This window comes from Vitis vinifera, chromosome 7 (genome assembly GCF_030704535.1).
Source record: "Vitis vinifera cultivar Pinot Noir 40024 chromosome 7, ASM3070453v1".
NCBI classification, from domain to species: domain Eukaryota; kingdom Viridiplantae; phylum Streptophyta; class Magnoliopsida; order Vitales; family Vitaceae; genus Vitis; species Vitis vinifera.
In genome coordinates, this window is record NC_081811.1 from 31,593,395 (window position 1) to 31,600,116 (window position 6,722).

The following is a 6,722-nucleotide window of genomic DNA, read 5'->3' on the forward strand; positions in this document are numbered from 1 at the left end:
TGATAATATTTCTTCAACTATATTAAAGTGAGGTCTTTATGACATATTTTATAACTTGTTATTTTGATGAAACTCTTGTCTCAATAATTGCACAACATTGATGACAAACAATGTTAATACTATATAAAGTGATGGAAACCTAATTAAAGGCTCCAAAAGAGCTTATACTATGTCACTAATAGTATTTGATTCCATGTGAATGACACTTTATACGATGCTAAATTCAGAAGAATCTTGTAAGACCAACTTGGTCCCCCAGGGTAAAAGGTCGTATGGATGTACATTGTAAAACCAGAAGTTTTTATTTAGTGACTAATCTACCTATACACTTGAAAAATAGAACGACATGTTGTGCAGATTATCATTTTAATGAGACAATTTTCATGTTGTTAGGGGGAGAAGAGTCAATTCCAAAAGAACGGCGTGAAATTATGCATTGATTTTGACTTATCTTGATCCTCGTACTAATCAATGTGAATTGGAAGTTCAAAAAATTATTTATTTGCAAAAAATTGAAAATCAACTACCAAATGCTTTCATTGATGCAAAGAAAGTGACAAAATCATTTTCACTAACCTAGAATATTCTAATATGAATTGATGTCCTTCAAGGATAATTAAATAATGAGTTGATGTCCCTGAAGGATAATTAAATAATGGGTTGATGTCCCTGAAAGACAATTAAATAATGAGTTGATGTCCTTGAAAGACAATTAAATAATGAGTTGATGTCCCTGAATGACATTTAAATAATGAGTCTAAGACAAGCTTGAAGCGTGGTAAACCTTAAAAAGGAAACACATTCCCTAGAAAAGGAAAACACTAGGAAAGATATATGAAATATGGCACTCTTGAAGAAGCTACATATAAAGTGAGTTATTAAAATGATTGATTAGTCTCAAACAACCCTTGAAGAGACACAGTTTAAACAAGTAGCCCTATGAGAGACATATGTTTTACAATTAGCTTCTGAAAGGGTACAAGTACCTGATATTGATGATATCTCAATTATTTACTTATATATGACGAAAAATGGGATTGAAATACTCTTGTCATTGACAATATATTTTCTTTCCAAGTGGCTATTGGCATCATAAGAAATTATGAGGATCTCAAACCTTGGCATCATAAGAAATTATGAGGATCTCAAACCATAAACTATGGATGAATGACAACATAGAAAAAATTGGCTAAAATGGAAAGAATACATCCTGACAAAATTAGACTCATTAGAAAAATGAGAAGTATTTGGACTTATAGTTTAGACGCCTGAAGTTGTCAAACTTGTTGGGTATAAATGAAATCACGAGATATAAAATGTGACTCATAGCTCAAGGTTTCCCGCAAAAACCTAGTATTGACTACGAGGAAGCATATTCTCCTATGATTGATGCAACCATATTTAGATATCTAATTTGTTTGACAATCTTAGAAAAATTGGATTTGCGACTCATGGATGTCGTTACTATATATTTACATGGATCTTTAGATTGGATCTTTAGATAATGACATATATATATAATCCCTGAAGGATTTCAAATGCCTGAAACAACTAGTTGAAAACATTGTAGCATATATTCAATTAAGCTACAAAGATCCTTGTATCGATTAAGCAATCTAAAGACATGTGGTACAATCACTTCAATGAATATTTGAAGTGAGAAGTATGTATGTTTTACCTTATTTGTCTATGCATATTCATTATGTTGAATATTTACAATTATTATAGTATATGGAACATTGAATTTTGTTAGAACTCCTAAAGAACTTACAAAAATAGTTGACTATTTGAAAAGTATATTTGAAATGAAAGATCCTGGAAAACAAAAATTTTCCTTGACCTACAGATCGAGTGATTTTCAAACGAAATATTAGTTTATTAGTCAACATAAACAAAGAAAGTCTTCAAACACTTTCATATGGATAAATCACATCTATTAAATTCTCTGATGATAGTTCATTCACTTGAAGTGAAAAAAGACATCTTCTATCCCAAAGAAAATAATGAAGAACTACTTGGTCCAAAAGCACCATATTACAGTGTTATTGGTGTATCGATGAATCTTGCAAATTATACATGACCAAATATTGCATTCCTCGCTAATTTACTTGTGAGATATAGTTCTGCACCAACTCAAAGACATTGGAATAAAATCAATCATGTAATACAATAACATGGGTCTATGTTATTCCGAAGAATCATAATCTTAGTTGCTTGAATATGTAGATGCTAACTATCTTTTAGACTCCCACAAAACTCGATCTCAAATGAGGTATGTATTTAGTTATGGTGGTACGATAATATCGTGGAGATCAATCAAGAAAATAATGGAAACATATGGACTACCCTCCATTAGAGGTAATGCTACCGAGTTGCACAAATTAAAAAAATGATACATTAAAAGTGCTAGAATTAAGCATATATCACCCAAGTCTTTTACTTTCATTAACTCCAGAAAAGTGATGAAATTGTTATTCGACAAATAAGATCAAGTGACAATTTAGTAGATCTATTAACAAAGGCATTGTCAATTACGATACTCAAGAAGCTCATTAGAATACGTCGACTCAAAGATCTCTATGTTATGCTTTTAGAGAAAATATAATTATGTCAACATGATGGAGAGCTAATTGATAAGAATATCACTACATTGTACTTTTTTTCCCTTCGTCTAGGTTTTGTCCCATTGGGTTTTACTGACAAAGTTTTTAATAAGGCAATTATAGTAATCTGAAAGAATATTGTACTCTTTTTCTTTTACCAGGGTTTTTCCCATAGGGTTTTTCCTAGTAAGGTTTTAATAAGACATATTCTTATAATCATCCAAGGAGGAGTGTTATAAAATATGAGATTTTGTACCACTATGGTAATTTGTGAATGATTATCCATAAATATCTTTTGTAACTTTCTATAAAATGGAAGGACCCCTAATGAAATTTTATTGAGTTTTCTCGTGCATTCTATTCTCTTTTTCATGTTTTATTCTCTCTCACTTTGCTTTACAACAGGATACTATTTTTATTATATGTTGATTATATATTTATGTTTATATTTAATTATTTGTTTATCATAATTTTGTGTTTAATGTGTTAAAAATGATCAAAATTAATAAATATTAATGTTAAAAAATGAAAAAATTTGAAATTTGTTATAAAATATAAAATTTTATCGAATTATGGGAACTTGTGGATAATCATCTATATTGATGTATATCTCTTTGTGACTTCCTATAAAAGGGGAGACCACTACTGAAAATTGATTCAATTTTCTTTTATTATACTTTTCTTTGAGGATTTTTGTTTATTCTCTCTTTATTTTTTTTCTCATTCTTTTATTTTACAACACGTTATCAACACGATACTATGAGTATATAGAAAAAGAGAAGAATGTTTAAGATAGAAAAATATGAGAATTTATCTATAAAATTTCTTATAGGTATGTAACTTTATTTTCTTCAAATGAAATATGAAAAGTAGTATGCATTGTATGCTATTATTATAATTTTTATTTGCTTTATCTCATGTCCAGAAGTTATGTAAATCATATTTCATATAATCAAGTCAAAAGCTTGTAATCGTATATATTTTAATTATTTAATAATTATAAGTTATATTATTAAAATTTTCATAACCAGAAGTTATGAAAAATATGTACAATCCTCATAACTAGAAGTTATAGGGTAAATGAGAAATTACAAATACATGGCCGAAAGTTATGCATATGATCTCTAATTACTTTTAATTGTATTATATAACTGGAAATTATATAAAACAACATTATATGATCATAAGCTATATAATGAATAGTTCATACCTTGAAGTTATGTACAAATCTATATAATGAATAATTCATAGCCTAAAGTTATGTACAAATCCAAAATTACAAATACATAGTCATAAACTATGTGTATAACTCCTAATTATTTGTTTTTACTTATACAATATAACTAGAAGTTATACAAAATAATATTATACAGCTAGAAGTTATAAAAATGAATAGTCCATAGCCTGAAGTTATGTATAAATCCACACAATGAATGGTTCAAAGCTTGAAGCTATGCACAAATCTACATAATGAATATTTCATAGCTTGAAACTATGCACAAATTTACATAAAAAATAGTTTATAGTCTGAAACTATGTACAAATTTACATATTTTCTTGTTTTGACAACATAATCATAGTTTGAAACTATGAAAAATATTAATTTTTAAGTTCTTTTAATTATATCATGTAACTAGAAGTTATACATGTTGGGAACCCTGATTACTTTGTTCCCATGCCCTGGATTGTGTTGGGTGCATGCAAATCTATCATAGGTTCTCTAAATCTATCACAACAAATAAACAGGTATTAAAAAAACAATATAGATACAATAGAAAACATAGATCTAGAGAATAAAGTCACATACCTTTGATTCAGATGTTCCTGGATCAATTCCAATCGATGTAGATAACTCCAAAGTCATAATGAATTTTGTAAACACCATGATCTTTCGCCCAATGACTTTTTCTTGTGTCTAGGCACTGAGATAGTGGAGATCTCAAGGGTAGAGGTTAGGGTTCTCTCTCTAAACCGAAATGGAGAATGACAAGACTTGGAAACCCTAACCCTTATAGGGGTATTTATGAGCTTCCTATTAGGCTTAAGTGACTTGAGCTCACCATGGGCTTGGGTCACTTAATCTAGTACAAAAAAGTTACTAATTGATTAATTAACCATACAAGGCCTAATTAATCAATTAGTCCAATCTAGAGATACCACTCACTTATCCTTGTGCAACCTTATGTAATTACCAAAATGCCCTTATGCACAAAAGTGAACTAAAAACCTATCCAACCCTCATAAGTTGTGCTAACAAGGAATATGATCTCAGAATGGGGACCACTAGGACCCATAAGAGTACTGGCTCCCTCATAATCAAATTTTGAAATTGACTCAACATTCCACTATAAAGAGTCAATTGCACTCCAGTACTCTATGTAATTACAACGAGACACCAAGTGTTCAGGTCCATGACCTATTATCTATTGCATGTAGACTCTTCATGAACTGGTGTTCGTAATCTAACAAGGTAGTGCTATCACCTATCAAGATTACCTCTTAAATCCTTAAGTTACTGATCTCACTTATTATGTGATCAAATGAAAAACTTTAACTTCAATGAGCATATGTCAAATTTCATGAAAAGAATTACTATGGTCACAGATTTCATAATCACATGTCCTTTGGATCACTTAAGGAGACACATTGTCTCAATCACATAAGATATCATGGTGCCTCTGTTGAGAATACTTATTGCCACCAACCTCCATTAATAGTGACCTAATCCATAGGGATATATGATCACTTTAGAGTCTCACCCATAGGTCAAAACCTCCTATTGATTTTGGCATAGACTCAATATCCTCTCAAAGTTTAAAGTCCATGTAGTATAATAGCTTAGTGAATCATGAAAATTGATAGTCTTTCATCATGATTCGCCATAGGTCATGTCCAGTGTGCATCACATATACTAGTATACTCACCATGGGAAACTCATCCCGGCGACCAAGATAAGTCATCCCTCCAATTAAGAGGTGGTGCACTATAGTCTCTATTGGATTGCCCAAATCCATTAACCAACTGTGAACAACTTATCTACTTACAAAGAACCCATGATTTGCATCTTTTGTGCAACTCCTAATGCACCTAAGTCATGTACAATGTAAGACACATGGGTTGAATGCTAAAATCATTGTAAATACACCAAAGAGATAGTAAGAAGATAGTTAAGTCTAACTTTGTTACATTATGTCTTACTTTTAAGGACTCAATCCCAATAATACATGAATAGCTCATAGCCTAAAGTTATGCATAAATTTACATAAGGAATAGTTCATAACCTGAAGTTCTGTACAAATTTGCATATTTTCTTGTTTTGACAAAATAATCATAACTCAAAGTTATGAAAAATATTAGCTTTTAATTTTTATTTCGTATTCACGCATTTTTCATAACCATGAACTATTGAAATAATTTTTATTAACAATTTTTTCATAGCCAGAAGTTGTGCACATAATTTCTAATTCTCTTGTATAACCAGAAGTTATACAAAACAAAATTGTCAATGAACAACTATGTAGCTAGAAAATACAAAAAAAAAAAATAATAATTTTGTTGTATAACCAAAAGTTATATCATAACATAATTGTCGATTGTTTAATGTTATTATAACATTACTCAAATTTTAATTATTCATAGTATGAAGTTATGAAGAAAAAGTTAGTAAATTAATAATTGTTAAAACTTGTATAGCCAAAAGCTATATGAAAGAAAATATTTTATTATAAACTTATATTATTTAGCCAAAAGTTATATAAATATTATTATTCATAACCTAAAGTTATGAAAATGAGAAAATTAATATTCTTTGTACTAATCAAAGGTTATGTCAAAGTTGATAATATGTACTTTCTTATAGCTAAAAGTTATAGAGAACAAAATTGTTAACTAACAATTTTGTACAACTTTATGAAATTCATATAACCAAAAGTTATGATGAAATATATTATAGTCTGAAACTATGATACCAAACATATAGATAATATTTATATATTATTAAAAGATTAATATTTTGCATATCAAGCTATACAAACAGGTGAGTGCTTGATATTTTTTTTATGAACTCTTATTATTAGAAGTTATACTATCACTAGTAGAAATTTTTACATATAGATGTGA